At 38.9% G+C, this 15,426-nt stretch overlaps 1 long non-coding RNA gene across 1 annotated transcript in view; it reads left to right on the forward strand.

The window, feature by feature from the left end:
* Positions 1 to 15,426, forward strand: part of LOC135713811 (uncharacterized) — a 143,232-nt gene that overhangs the window by 40,579 nt on the left and 87,227 nt on the right. The window contains exon 2 of the long non-coding RNA XR_010518769.1: positions 4,228 to 5,647. This is a non-coding gene — a long non-coding RNA (uncharacterized LOC135713811). The remainder of the gene's footprint in view (positions 1 to 4,227; positions 5,648 to 15,426) is intronic.

The following is a 15,426-nucleotide window of genomic DNA, read 5'->3' on the forward strand; positions in this document are numbered from 1 at the left end:
CCAGATCTAAGCCACCGTACTTCTTGGATAGCAGCCACACTCACATTCACCTTTTGCAGTTCACGGGCCAGAAGGCCCACTCGTCCAGGTTCATTTATTGTCCTTATTTCGTTGCCGTTGGGTTAGTTGCCGAAAATTCCGTTCGTTTTTTTCTTCTTCTTACTTCATTTTTCTGAGTACTTTTATAATTCAGTATGCTACCGTACCAGGGTCGCGATACCTACATCGTGTTGATGGGGCTGCCATCTTAGGTTTAGCTGACACAATACAGGATTTCTTTTTCAGCCGCTGGATCCCAGACAGACGCTGTTCGAGCCGCACCTCCTGGTGGACAGACGCTCGACGATTTGCACCTCCTCAGCCTTGCTATCATCACGATATGGGTTAAAAGTTATTCCTATTTCCAATTAAACACATATAATCTCATAGTGATAGCAATGTTTAACATATTTAGCCGGGTTTTAATCAAACAAAGGCAAATCGCTAGCTTTCATGCTAAGAAATACTGGTTTTTGAGTCAAAAGTTATTATACGTCGTTTGGTGGCCCCTATTGTTACTTAAGTCAAAGTGTATTTACCAAGATATTCGGGAGAATGCTCAATCACGTCTCCTTACGTGCAGCCCATTCATCATTTTAGGACCACCGAAATCATCTTAGCAACAAACAGTTCGATTTTTTCACTTTAATAATGAGAAAGCGAAACGACGAAAGAACACTTTTCACGGGTTTCTCAGTGCTGTTACTTAAGGCAAATGGCATCTCCATAGAAATCGGGTGACTTAAGTAACATCGAAAACTATTTTGATCGGAAGGTGATTACGTCAAAAAGCAATTCGACTGGTAAATAAATTTAAAAATGGGATGTGATCCTGTCTTCGGACAGTATATAGTGTAATAGCAGGAGCATCGATTGACACTGATAGCTCAACTTTGTTTACCTTTGTTACATTCGACGTAATGAAAATTTGCTCTTGATATGGGCATATACTGGCTGTCATCATCCGACACGTGGAAGCGTGAGGTAGGAGCTTGTGATGACCAGAGCTATGTTGGACGCTCTTTCCCCTGTGGTCCTCACCATTTTGGGGAAGGGAAAACCAATGGGAAAAATTCGAATGATACATTTTCACCTCCAATTATGCAAAGGGGGACCAACAGTAAAAATTCATATGAAACATAGTCATCTGCATTTACCGTGCCGATTCAAATTTCGGACACTTAAACTCGAATTTCGGACACTTTTAAAAGTTGATTATCTCGGTCGAATATGATCCACATGTCTTGTAAATTTTAAATTTTTTTGACTAGTGCCCTCCACGATCATCTAACATTATTACTTTGTTTCTAACTGGATGTAATATTTAATTAAAAATGAAAGTGTCCGAAATTTGAATCGTCCGAAATTTGAATCGGAACGGTATGCAAAGGAAAACTAAAATGAAAACTTTTCGCCTTCATTTATGTAAAGAAGAGCCAAAGGAAACAACATTCACCTCCAATAATTCAATAAGGGGACCATTGAGAAAAAAGTAAATGATAATTTGTTTCTCTAATTATGCATTGGAGAGGACCAAAGGGAAAAATTAATATGCTAAACACTTCTGAATTATAGAAAAAGTATTTCTCGTAAACTACACTAAATTGGAAATGTAAACAAGCATGTTAAGCTTTAAGACCCAAAATATTTCAAAAACAATATCTTTCATTGGTGGAAAAAGTGACTAGGACCATTAATAACCAAATTTTGGTTGAATCCAATATGTTTTCGATTTTGACGCACTAGTTTTATAAGATTTGACGTCCAGAATCCTATTCTGAATCAATGAAAAAATTAACAAGTTGCTTAGATCTTCCATTTTCATGCTGGTTTCAAACGCGTATTCAGCAACAGTCTCCTGAAGAGAACCCCCAGGAAAGTGACCAGATTAAGTAACACATATTACCACATGATAATTTTAAAACAAGCCGCCAACATCCTCATTATACCAGATATATTCCCCCGGGCAAGTAAAACAATTCTGGACTCAGTCATCAACACCTCAATTCACATGAGAATTCGATAACATAACCAACCCATGGTGGTTCTATCCAGTGCCCAGAACCACATTGGCAACCCCTGGTCATGTTCAAATTCCCCTGGAAAATGGAAATAGTCTCAAACCAAAACCCATCATGTGACATATCAAATTACAAAGAAATTCAAAACTAAGATTGTTGGTCATATTGTTTGTTCAATATCTTGACAAAAATCGAACAAGTATCCAACCGCTTAGATATCATTTTGATACTGGTCTGAAAAGATACGATGGTGTTTTCGGATGGAAATTCCAAATGACATTGTTTATAGCATGTCACAAAAACCAACATAATATTTACCGATGAACCAATGAACACTACCGCCACCACTGCCGACCAAAGTAAACGCCACCGCCGCCGATGACATGGAGCAATGAATGCGCACCCACACATCACCGGACAGGAAAGGATCGACGATCACCAATCACCATCGATCCGCAGCGATGGGAGAAACTAGGTTCTCTTGGTCTCAACCATCTCTGTTTCCAAAGACAGCGAAGGTCAAGGCAATTAATTAGATCACTTCTTCTTATTCTTCTTCTTATTCGCATTTCAAGCTTATTGCATATCGCATATTAGCTTATTGCGTGCTCTCAACTTAGTGTTCTAGATGCACTTCCACAGTTATTAATTGAGAGCTTTCGATGCCTGTAGCATTTTTGCATTAGTATAATTGTGTGGCAAGTCCAATCATACTTCTATGCCCAGGGAAGTCGAGAAATTTTCCAACCCGAAAAATTCCTAGACCGGACCGGGAATTGAACCTAGCCACCTCCAGCATGGTCTTGCTTTGTAGCTGCGCCTTTACCGACTGAGCTAAGGGAGGCCTAATTAGATCACTAGTGCCGGTTAGACCTTTACGGCAGAAGGATAGGCTACCATGCAATATTGTAACGTGTTTTTTGTTATGTGTGATATGTACATTAACTGTAAATATATGTAGTGGTTAGTGGACGGATATTTTTGAATACGTGTTTAAATGTCCACAAGAAAGCGATTGGTTCGGGATCACAGCATACACACTGCGGCAGTGCAGTAGTTCTGCTATATTATCCATTCTCATGAATAACACGATCGTGCTGGAGGAGTGAAGCAACACCTAAATTATACAGTTCACCGACGAACTGACCTCTCGAGGACTCCCTCCCAAAAGGGAACCAATGGGAAAAATTCGTATTAAAAATTTCCACCCCAAATTAAAAGGGAAAACAATTAATTTATACACCGTCAAGGGGGAACCGAAGGGAATTTCTCCCGGATGATACATTTAAAATAACCGTTTTTCCCCAGCACCAACGCAAGATCTCTGTTGGGAGCTTCAGGTGGCAAATTACACACTGGCACACATTGAACGTAATCCCTCGCATTCGACATGCATACCTCGACTGCCGCTCCATCACCATAATGAAAAACTAATTGCTCAGGGTTGCAATGTATGGAGCATCAATTTTTCGGACTTAAACTTTTTGAAAAGGGATTTTTCCTCATCTATCCTGTTTGCAGCTGGACGGAATACGCGTTCAGAGCCATAACGAAATTAACAATATCACCCATGGTGGGTTTTGCACTTTCATCAAATTTGTGCTTACAACAGCAACCACAACACGACCGAGTTGTGGTCTTAGGCCACGCACCGAAAAATATTGACCGATCAAGTAAACAGACTGTCGATTGTACTATCGACACCGGAAATACAACTGCTATTGTGACCACTGGTGTAAGCAAACTAAAGATAAAAATCAAGTTTTATTAGTAATGCAATTTTAGGACATTTCATACAATTCACGGTTCTCACTCACATTCGTTCAGATTCTCGTCTATTTCGTTCAACTGCTGTCAGCTCCAAGCCTTCGTGCAGAGTCCCTGGTTGGAAGAATTTACCCTCGCTTATCAATCCGTTAGCAACCGAGTATGGCCATTTTGATTATGTGATGCTCGGAACATCCTGTTGTTCATATTTATACTACATATATAAATGTTAATCTGAAAACAAAACGTCACTTCAAATCACACTTGGCTTTCGTCAACTCGCCTTGCAGAAGATTTCGCTCGTTTGAGATTCAACCAAATTATTAAGTTTCAACACCCCATCCCCATCCGCAGCACGCGTCGCATGAAAAATAAAATCGTTTTCCTTATTTTCTTTCAGATGAAAACCAACCAGGGCAGGAGCAACAGCAAAATAACAACCACCACCAGCAGCCATCATCCCGATGAATAGAAAGCTTTTCTTCCTGTGCGCCCGTTGCTCGATCCTGTCTCCGCGCTCGCCTGTCAGTTGCGTCGAGAAATAGAACAGTCCTGTTGAATAGAAACATCTCGCCCCAAAGACAAATCCTAGCGAAAACTTCCTCACACCAGTTTTTCTGCCGCTCACCAGGATTGTGTGAATATTTTTGTTTGAATAGAAGTGTGCGGGTTTTCCTCCTTTTTTTCCTCCAGTCGAACGGAAGCAATTGCTCGTCGTCGTCGTCAGCTGCTGGAAGTGAGCGGGGTGGCAGCGATGCGTGAATGGAGAGAGTCTTCTCTACTATAATAACATGGAAAACATTTTGATGATCTGACTTCAAATAAAAAAATAAAAGTTTTCTTGTGAGACACACACACACACACACACACTGTTGTCACTTTTTCGTATGAAACTACGCAGAAGAAGCGAAGGGCATCATCAGGAGAAAAAAAAGATAACTGGAAGGAATCAGAAACATTCCGAACCGAAAGTCCAAATAGCACCACACCGGAAACGGGCTCAAGTCTTGCTGTCGGGTCTTCATCTTCACTCCGGAAAATAAAGCCCAAAAGCCCGGGGAATCCCGACGACCGACGGCGCGCAGGAGAAGATTAGGTCAGAGTGAAATACATTTTGTTTGTTTCGACGGCGCGTGAATGGGACGAAAAAGGAATTGGTATTTCGGGTGCCACTTCCTGGAACGTACTTCCGGTGGGGGGGTATAAGATGTGATGGAGACGCAGCAAGGTGGCACAATCAAGAGGACCAAAGCTTGCGGAATGCGACGGAACCAGTTTATTGGTAGAGGCGAAAAGTTTTCATAAATAGTTTACGATTCCCATGTAGTTTCGGAGCGGAAAAGCTCAAGCGGTCTCCGACGGTCGTTGGCAAAATTAAGCGCGTGGAAAAACTGCGAGAGATTCGGCCGGTCGAGGAAAATTGTGTACGTGGCAGCAGAGGAAAAAAAAAATCTAGCCAAATCCAATTTAGTCCAAGTTTGTAGGGCTACAGCGGCAGAAGGCACCACCCTCACGTACAAGCGGTGTGTATGTTGAGCCTGGAGTGAAAAAAGTTTAATAATTCTGAGTGTAATATAGTGTAACAAAGTATTTAAACGTAGCGGGAAGCTTCATGCATGATATGTTGAGTTGCGAGCGCTCGACGGGTCTGTGTGCGTGGTGTGGCAACGTGTAATGGGCAGAAATTAACACGGGAAAGTTGTGCATTCTTGGAGTTTTGCAGCGTGATATGAATTACTTGCTCCGTTTGAGCAACAATCGACAACAATTTCAACGACAACGAGCTTTCTAGCAATGGCTCAGCGACGCAACAAGTCGAGGTAAGTGTGAATTATGATGTTTTATTGTTGGAAGTTGCTAGGGATGACGCAATGCTTTAATAGCAGAGCATTTAGATTTTGATTGTGTTTCTAGCGGTTGAAGTGTGCCACGGTACGTTCAGAAGACTTCATGATAGTTTGGCAGTGTTGATAGTGTACGACACATACGAAGAGTGAAAGTCTAATAAGAATGCAATGAAGCATGGTGCGATGCATGAAGTATAGCAACAAACAATTTCAATACAATTTTACATACCAATCTTTTTGCCGACAAAACTTACCGAATAGCCTCAATCGAACTGAGACTATCAGAGAAGATGGGGCATGTTGGAAGTCATCCCCAATCCGAAGTTGATTGCTGCCAGCTCAGTAACAAAAACGGAACAAGGTTCCTGGAGTTTGCGGAAGGCGCTAGAGTTTTAATTGAAGACACCGAAGCCAGTGGATCCATTGAGACGGAATCCATCTGTAAAATATCTTTTCATGCAATTGACGTGTTGGTACTTTTGAGTAAAAAAATACGCGGGATAATAATAGATTGAAGTTAATCGGGAATCCCATGAGTTGCTTGTTTCATGGTTAGATCATTTTAAATTGAAGAACTGCGATTGGTGAAGTGAACACAGTCTAAAGTACGGTAACTGATGATGGTTGGACCTATTTAGGCCGGTTTCACACGACGTCAAAATTCATGTTGTATTTTTTTATGAATGCAACACATAATTATGAAAAATTCATGCTTTGGAGAAAGGTCTTCTTTTCTTGTTTCTAATAATAACATAAAAAGTTAAATATTATGAACAAATTAGTTGATAAAAAGTTTTTTTCCAGCAAAGAATTATGATGTTGGTTGGCCCTAAAAAAAATAATGATGGTTAAACCTATTTTTGCAAATGATAGTTTAGCCCACATTTTGTTCAAACACTTTGTTTAGAGCTAATTGGTATCATGAAAACACAGTGAATACAGTTTTTGTGAGTTTATTATTTAAAAAAATCGACAAATTTGAGTTTCACTGCATTCTTAAAAAAGATCACTTCCCACGCATTAGCTATATATCAGCTTCATTTTCTCGGAAATCACTGACTCGACTTGGAAAATATTTAACGTAAAATTATAGGTATTGTGGTCCCATTGAAAGCTATAAAATATTTTTGTAATCGGTTCCGGAGATATGGCCGGAACAAGTTCCAGGGTTTATGGGCCATGGACCTAAATTTGACATGGAAGGAATAAAACCTATCATGCGACACTTCACATTACGTCCAAATTCTATAATAAGCTCAATAACAAGATTGAGTGCCTTAAACTCCATTGGCCACTTAGGCTGGGGCTTAAAATAACAGAATATCAGAACTTTCAAAAATATGAAGATCACACCACAGGTGAATTAATTCCGGTTTTATAATATTTTTTTTTTTCGTAAATAAGTTTCAGTTAGCAATTTTAAGTTTGTAAACATTTTATTTCAAGTTAATTCACACATAGAAGGTGTACGAGACAGGCTCAATACAAATTCATATTAACTGATTCTTTGGCGCTTTCAAGGAAATCAGTGGTTACACTTTCAGTCAACCTGACGATGGAATCCCTCCTTTAAATGTACGCCTAACTAGCGACGCAAGGTCCTTAGCAGCTTCCAAGATTCGTCTTGAGACTGCCAGAAGCAGCGCACATTAAAACCCAAATACCCTAGCTGGTTCTCCAAATCAACACTCAACACTATTTCACTTCCATATTCCTTGCCGTGGCTTCCCTTAATTTTTCCGTGAAGTATCGTTTTCGGAATATTGTACCTTTTCTATGCCTGATACGCAGTAAGTGACTTATTTCTCACTAAAAGAACAGCCTCTTGAGGATTTTCGGGCGTATAACTATTTCTTTATCCATTTTTTCAATCGATGAAACGGACCACTCGGCCAACTCGAAATCGAATTTCAAATCAGCTGTGCATGAAGAATATAAACAAACCGAAGCGCACCTAGCGGCCGTCTTAAGAAACACATAGGTTCAACAATCATCATGCGTAGGTCCAACCATGATCATATTTATCTTTTCGAATTGCGTCAATTATTCAAACATGTTAGTGAAACCAATAAATAAATGGTGTACTAAAGTGTTGTTTACATCTTATAGTGCTTAATTACTGGTATTATACTGCATGAAAATAAAATAAAAATATAAATAATGTTCCTTTTTTGTATGGTTGAAAGCAAGGCATAATGATGAGCTAATGCGTTAAATGTGAACTGTTTTGAAGTTTTTTCAATGAAACATACATGCAAATTGAAGAAAAAGTGTTTTTTATGATAGTAGAGCGATCTTTAAAAAAAAAATAGCGAAGATTGACTTAACGAGCGATTGAAAAAATAGGTCCAAATATTATCAGTTTTTGGATAGGTCCAACCAGAATCAATTACCCTTTAACAAGGAAGACACCGAGGCAACACCATTTGTTTCTCAGCGAGTTATAACAACCTAAGTGTGACTAAATTAAGGTCAAAATTTATTGGCATCAAATCACATATGAAACTTCATCGTACCTTAAAAAGCGCAAAAGGTGGCTAAACTCTTCAAAGATGGTTCATGTGTTTTGGGATTTCATAATAGTAATTTTGTCCAGAATTGACATTGAATTGTCCAAAGATCTTCGCAATGATTTCCTAAGAACTCACCTTAGTTTTCTATAGGCAAACTGTATAAATTCGATGCTCCTTATAACTTCTTTGTAATTTTTAATCATTTCAATAAACTTCGTTTCAAAAGTTTGCTTGAAATGATTCCAGAAGTTCTTTGATATTTTACTCCTTGGAAAATTTCTGATGACTCGCAAGATACTATCCTCCAAATTGAAATTTACCTTAAAATTCCTTTGAAACTATTATCAGATTGAGATTTCTTTGAAATATTCATCAGATCTTCACCTTGACCCTCATAATTATTTTTAGAATACCCTCGATTTTTTTTCAAGATTTCTCTCGATTTTTTCATAATAGGGTAGAGCGCTACTTCATCGTTATTACCCATTTCCGTTCTATCGACCAGAATCGATCCATAATATCAATGATTTCACCATGCACCAAGGTTGCAAAGACTCATTTCAGCTAAAATAATGTTTTTCGAAATAATAAAACCAAAAGATGGTATGATGGCATGTTTTACTTGTAACTTACAAGAAGAGGTTACAAAGTATGCGTTGGAAACATAAAACCTGTAAATTTTGCTTTCTATGAGTCACAATCAGCGATTTGCTGATCGCTGAGTGAGTGAGTGAGTGAGTGAGTGAGTTTGTGAAAAATCGCTGATTGTGACTCTCATGAAGTGAAATAAACAGGTTTAATATGTCAAACACATTCTTTGCAACCTCTTCTTGTATCCTACCAATTCAAAATTTGATTATGGCATCTAATTATTTCATAATTTAGAAAAACATTGTTTTAGCTGAAATGAGTCTTTGCAACCTTGCCATGCACAAATCAATAATAAGTTTTTTTTTCGATGCGTTAGTTCATTAACTACACCATTAATCCTATTAGAGCGCATTGTATGAATATTTACGTTCATTGTTCTCAAAACAAAAGAAGCGCTCCAAGTGAATCCCTTTTTTCTACGTTTATCCATAGGACGAAGAAAATCTTTTCTGACTCGTTGGATGAATTCAGAATCAAGAAGCAGTATTAGATTTTAAACAATATCTCAAAAACTTGTGACTCTTTATCAAATCCTATAATTCTATAATTCGAATCATAAGCACAGAAGAACTTTAATTGACCACGTTTATCCCAATTTTGATTCCATTTGTTCAGTAAGGGTTACTGATTTGAAATTAACCGATCATGAGATCTAAGTGATTAATGTATTAGATAATATCAATAACAACGATGAATTAGTAAAATTGAAGTGCTAGAGGAAATATTCGAAACAGGTTGTTTCGAATCTTGTTGAGAGGAGCGTGGATTTTCCATTCGCGGCTGGTAACTTAGATGAATCTACAGCTGTTCTTAATAACGCTTTGAAAACGTGTACCAATCAACTAGTTGAGCAAATTTTGTGTTTCTTTGAAAAACAATTAATAAAGTTCGAATTATGGTTGTCACGCCATCAAATATTAAAATCACCTGCAAATACATTTAATTTACTGGAATCAAGGAATGTCTCGAGCCAATTCCCTAAAACTTCAACAAAACGCTGGGGGCTTTTGAAAAAAATTATAGACCTTTATTGTTAAGATCAATCAAGCGCTTTGGAATTACGAGTACTGCATATAAATGGTTTGAAAGTTATTTGTCTGACAGAACTCAACGCACTGTTTTTAATGATTCGGTTTCCAGTCCTGCGGGGACTAGCCTTGGAGTGCCCCAGGGAAGTGTATTAGGGCCCCTGTTATTTATTATGTATATTAATGACTTGCGACGTGTTTTACGATTTTTTCTACATTAATCTTTTTGCAGATGATACTGTGTTATTCATTGCAGCTAAGGATTTAGATGATGCCGTTTTACACTTGAATGAAGATTTGCGTTCTCTAAGTAGATGGTTGAAATATAAGCAGTTGAAATTGAATACAAGCTTAACTAAATTTATGGTAACTTCGCGGAATCGATTAAATGAGAACGTCTCTGTTGTAATTGATGATGAGACTATTGATCGCGTTGAAGAGATTAAATATCTTGGCGTGATTATTGATGACAAACCTAAGTTCAACTCTCACATTGACAATGTCATCAAGAAAATTGCCAATAAGTATGGAATTCTACGTCGACTGAAAAACGATTTAACTATTGCCAGCAAAATACAGCTATACAAATCAATCATTTCTCCTCATCTAGACTTTTGCCTTTGCATATTGTTGCTGGCCAATGAAACACAAATATCGAGATTACAGCGCTTGCAGAATAAAATAATGCGTTTGATTTTGAGATGAAATAGATTCACTTTCTCAACTTTGATGCTAGACGCCTCACAATGGTTGTCGGTGAAGCAAAGATATTTGACTATGGTCTTCATTTTTAAAGTAGATAACGGTTTGCTGCCTCGATATTTGTGTGATTGAATTGAAAGAGCAAGTGAATTTCATAGATATAATACTAGAAACGGAGTTGAAATAAGAACACCACAATTCTTGACTTGTGCTTCACAAAGTTCATTATATTTTAGAAGAATAAATGTTTTCAATACAATGCCTAGACATATCAAATGTTCATCAACACTTACAGAATTTAAAAGGCATTGCATTTCACACCTTAAAACTGTCTTTTGAACAGTTATCCATTGATTGACAAATTATGTATCTTGACGAAGTTATCTCTAACGGATTATTTTATCTGTATAGCTGCCATAACGAATTTTCAATAATTATTGTAGAACTGCAAAAACTATTTCTGTTCGCCACGAGGGTGATGATGGATTTTTAATATTTGATTTCATAGCAGTAGTTTAAAAAAAAAGTAGTCAACAAAGGTTTGAGCCTCGCGCACGTATTACGGATATAGAGAACTGAATTTAAAATTTGATAAAAAAAAAATGCAATTTGAAGCTTATTTGGAAGATACCATGAGTTAGTAGTAAGTTTTCTTATATGTGTTGGGGCTCGTGAACATTCCTGACATTGCTGAAAATTATGATAGCATCAGATTGCGAGGTTCCCTACAAACATTGAATGTTTGATAAGGGCTTATTCAGGCAAAAATAAGTTTCTTCAGCTAGAAAATGGCTTATTCAGCTGTTAATCAACTCAAATTGTTTGTTGGGTTGCTAGTGTAATAGGATGCATTGTTGATTTTTCATTAACTCTTGATCGCTTGTAATGCTTATGAATATTTTAGGTGGACAACAAGGCGAACCAAGAGGTGAACGCCTGAGCTTTTCCACATTTATATCACTGTGACGTAACTGTAAACTCCAGAGGGAATTTATATCTGTAACTGTAACCAGTTCGATTATGTATGCTAACCTGGGTAAAATTTCATATTTAATTATCTTAAAGATAAACAGTCAAACCTTTGTAGGGGTAAGAGGTGGGACCATCGGCATCAACATATTAAATTTGTCCAAGGATACTTTTGGAATCGAATTAATTCCAGATTCAAATTTCTTTTGAATTCCTTAAAAGTTCTGGTCAGTATTTTTAATGGAACTCTTGTCAGAATTCACTTGAAGTTGTGGAGTTTTGGATATATTTTGGAATTATTCTCTGTATTCTCTTTGATTTCTTCTAAGAGATTATTTGAAAAACTGTTTGTCATTTCCTCACAATCCTATTGGAATTTGCTTCAGAATTACCATGTAATTCTACTTCAATCAAAAAAAAAGTACTGAAAGCTGTTATTCAAAGAGCATTTGAATTTATTTTCAGGATAACTTTCTAGTCTCTTCGGAATTTCTTCACATTTCAGCAGTCGCGCTAGTGCTCTGAGTGCTCGAACAAAAACACACCATCGAAACATGATTTTTTTCAACAATTTTCTTGGACGTATTTAAAATGTTTATGCATCAATAGCAAGAGGAATCTATTAATTTACGTTGCATCGAAGCATGACTGTTTCTTGATGCTTGAAAGGAATATAACATCAACGTAAAGATTATTCTGTTGGATGGGCAGAATGTGGTTTGCTGGATGTTTGGATCCACTGAAACCGGGTGCTTATAAAATACATAGAATTTTTATTAAATTGGAGCTATCTCAGAACCGTATTGATTGGATCACCCGGATATCATAAACACCCCTCTGGATTCACCGGAAAAGTGGTTTTCGGTTCAAAGACATGGCATTTTTTTAAATGTTTGAATCCTCAACATTTTGAACATATATCAGCATATATATTAAGGTGGTTCAAGTATGTATTGTGGATCAATACTCTCTATTTCTAACTGATCTTTAAATCTGTGATGATGTCTCCAACAACTGTGCCAAATTCGAATGAATTTTTTATGTGATTCGGTTTTGCGGGAAAATTTTAAATTTTGTATGAGAAATGGAAACAGAACGAAACGCTGCTAATAACAGAAATAAAAATGTGAAAGAAGTTTTTAAAAACTACCAAGGACAGCTCTATGGGGTTGTATGCAATGATTACGTTAGACTGCGTGGTTTTATATAATAAATCTTATTTGTAATTGCAGCAGGAGCTTGTATTTTGTGTAGGAATAGGAATTTGAGCGGGGTTATCTCTGTTTATACTCTTTAGTATAACGCGCTTGGTATAGATGGCCCACAGTGACTCACGCAGAGCTACTGATTCCGATCAATAGCGGTGCGGCTTCTTCCTCCTTTTATGGATGCTCACCCTAGCAGCACACATGTCACTGAACAATTGTTGTTACTTGTATGCAACTTATTCCAGTCACAAACAAGTTGCAGTAACTTATGTTGATAGAAGTGTGCTGCTTGGGCATGTGGGCTGCAGCCCGCTGCTTGCATTGTGTACTGGAAAACACTACCACTCACCACGCGGTGATAGAATAAACACCGTTTGGTGAGACCAAATGGAATTCAACTTTGAAATTTGTGTTAAGGAAATCGCTTTTCGCAGGCAATCGGTGGTAATTTTAATCATCATAGCAACAATTGCACATCCGTGCAATTTTCAAAAGTCACAATAAAGTCTTATTTTTTACGGATTTGCAGAAAAAATTCCAATCGCTTGGTGAATTAAGAATTAAAATCCATCATCACTGGATCAAAATCAGATCACTCTCATGACGCAACTGACTTTGGTTTTTGAAATCGCACCTCCAATGTTGCCTTAAAGTACATGGTATGTTAGATTGAAACATATCAAGATAGAGCTGGAATTAGGCTATCTTTTCTCGATGATTTTTAGGAATTCAACATTACACGCAAACAAACATTACCGTTGGGTAGAGGAAGCCTTAACCTACCTGATGGTGATGTTGATTTGCGTGAGCGAGCCGTGACTTTCAAGACATCATCGAAAAAAGTCATTGTTTACTAAAGCTGTTACACCCTAATTCCAACTCTTTCTTAATATGGGAACTGACATCCGATTGATGACCATACAATCATACTCTTTGATATACTTTGAGTAATGCAGTTACCGCTCAACTTCAGAGTCAAGCAGACGCTTTTACGCTACAGCTAATTCTGGAAGTCGATCCCAAGCTTAAATTCTTTTCGTTTCGCTGCGTTATCTCATCGCCGAGCCGTTGTGTGTTTCTGCGTACTACGACTCTGCGATGGTGCGCCGCGAGAACACATTCCGCATAGATTATGCGGCTTTGCCAAAAAAACCGGACTATGCGAAGGTGCAAAATTTCGTTGGAACTGTTCTGGGCTTAAAGCCAGGTGAAGTGATACGAATTCAGTGTAGCCGAAGTCTCGGATGTGCTTTCGTGAAGGTCGTCGACCTGGCGTTGGCACAAAAAGTGTGCGAAGAACACGACGGAAAACACGAAATGATAGTGGAGGGAGAGAAGAAGATCCCCCTGCGAATAACGATGGAGGACGGAGCAGTGGAGGTGAAGATATTCGATCTGTCTGAAGACGTGTCGGACGATGCGATCACAAAATTCCTATCCGCTTACGGTGACGTCATCTCAGTGCGTGAACAGATGTGCGGTAGCGATCAACAATATCAATTTCCGAATATCTCCACTGGTGTTCGGATTGCGAAAATGATTGTAAAGCACAACATTGAGTCGTGGGTCTTTGTAGATGGTGAATCGACGTTCCTATCTTATTTTGGCCAACGTCAAACCTGCCGACACTGTCGGGAATTCATCCACATCGGCGCGTCCTGCGTACAGAACAAAAAGCTGCTTGTTCAAAAATCGTATGCCGATGCCACGAAACAGCCAGCAGCAATGTCAACAAAAACAATTGCGAAGCCGCCAGCCTCAAAACCAGCGTTGCCGAGTCAATCTACGTCGGGACTGAGATACCCGCCACCGAAGAAGCAGAAGCAGCAGCAGCAGCAGCTGATGCCGGTACCTGCAACAAAACCGATCGACACACAATCGGAACTACATTTTCCACCGCTTACAACCCCGATCATACCCATATCGGGTTCGAAGCAACCATCGGATAGCAGGTCGTTGTCTAGTACTTCTGGTCAACAAACTCCTGTTACTGGCAAAGCCGATGGCAACGAGACAGACGAATCAGCAATGTCAACCAACAACACACGTTCGAGAGGGCGCCGCCAAACTAGGAAACGGCGAGACGGCAGCGACAACGAGCGAGATCAGGACTTTTGAAAATGGATCAGTTCGCCAGTTACAACGTTGCCACCATAAATATAAACACGATCACCAACGAAACGAAACTCAACGCCCTCCGAACTTTTTGTAGAACGATGGAACTCGACATCGTTTTTCTGCAAGAAGTGGAGAACGAGCAGCTCTCCATTCCTGGCTACAACCTCGTCGCAAACGTTGATCACACAAGGAGAGGAACGGCGATAGCGCTGAAGGAGTACATACGTTTCTCTCATGTCGAGAAGAGCTTAGATGGACGACTTGTTGCTCTCCGCATCGAAAACACGACTCTAGCCAACATATATGCACCGTCGGGCACAGCCATGCGCGCCGAACGAGAGAGTTTTTTCAATAATACCATTGCTTACTATCTGCGGCACAATACAGAAAATATACTCTTCGCCGGCGACTTCAACTGTGTACTGCGACCATGTGACTCGTCGGGCTACAATAACAGCCCCGCTCTCCAATCCACCATACAGCAGCTTCAACTAAGCGACGTCTGGGTGAAGCTGTATCCCACGACCCCCTCGCCCACATATATAACACACAACTCTGTCTCT

The sequence above is a fragment of the Ochlerotatus camptorhynchus genome, unplaced genomic scaffold, assembly GCF_037179485.1.
Source record: "Ochlerotatus camptorhynchus isolate MF236.1 unplaced genomic scaffold, CSIRO-AGI_Acam_v1.1 ptg000580l, whole genome shotgun sequence".
NCBI classification, from domain to species: domain Eukaryota; kingdom Metazoa; phylum Arthropoda; class Insecta; order Diptera; family Culicidae; genus Ochlerotatus; species Ochlerotatus camptorhynchus.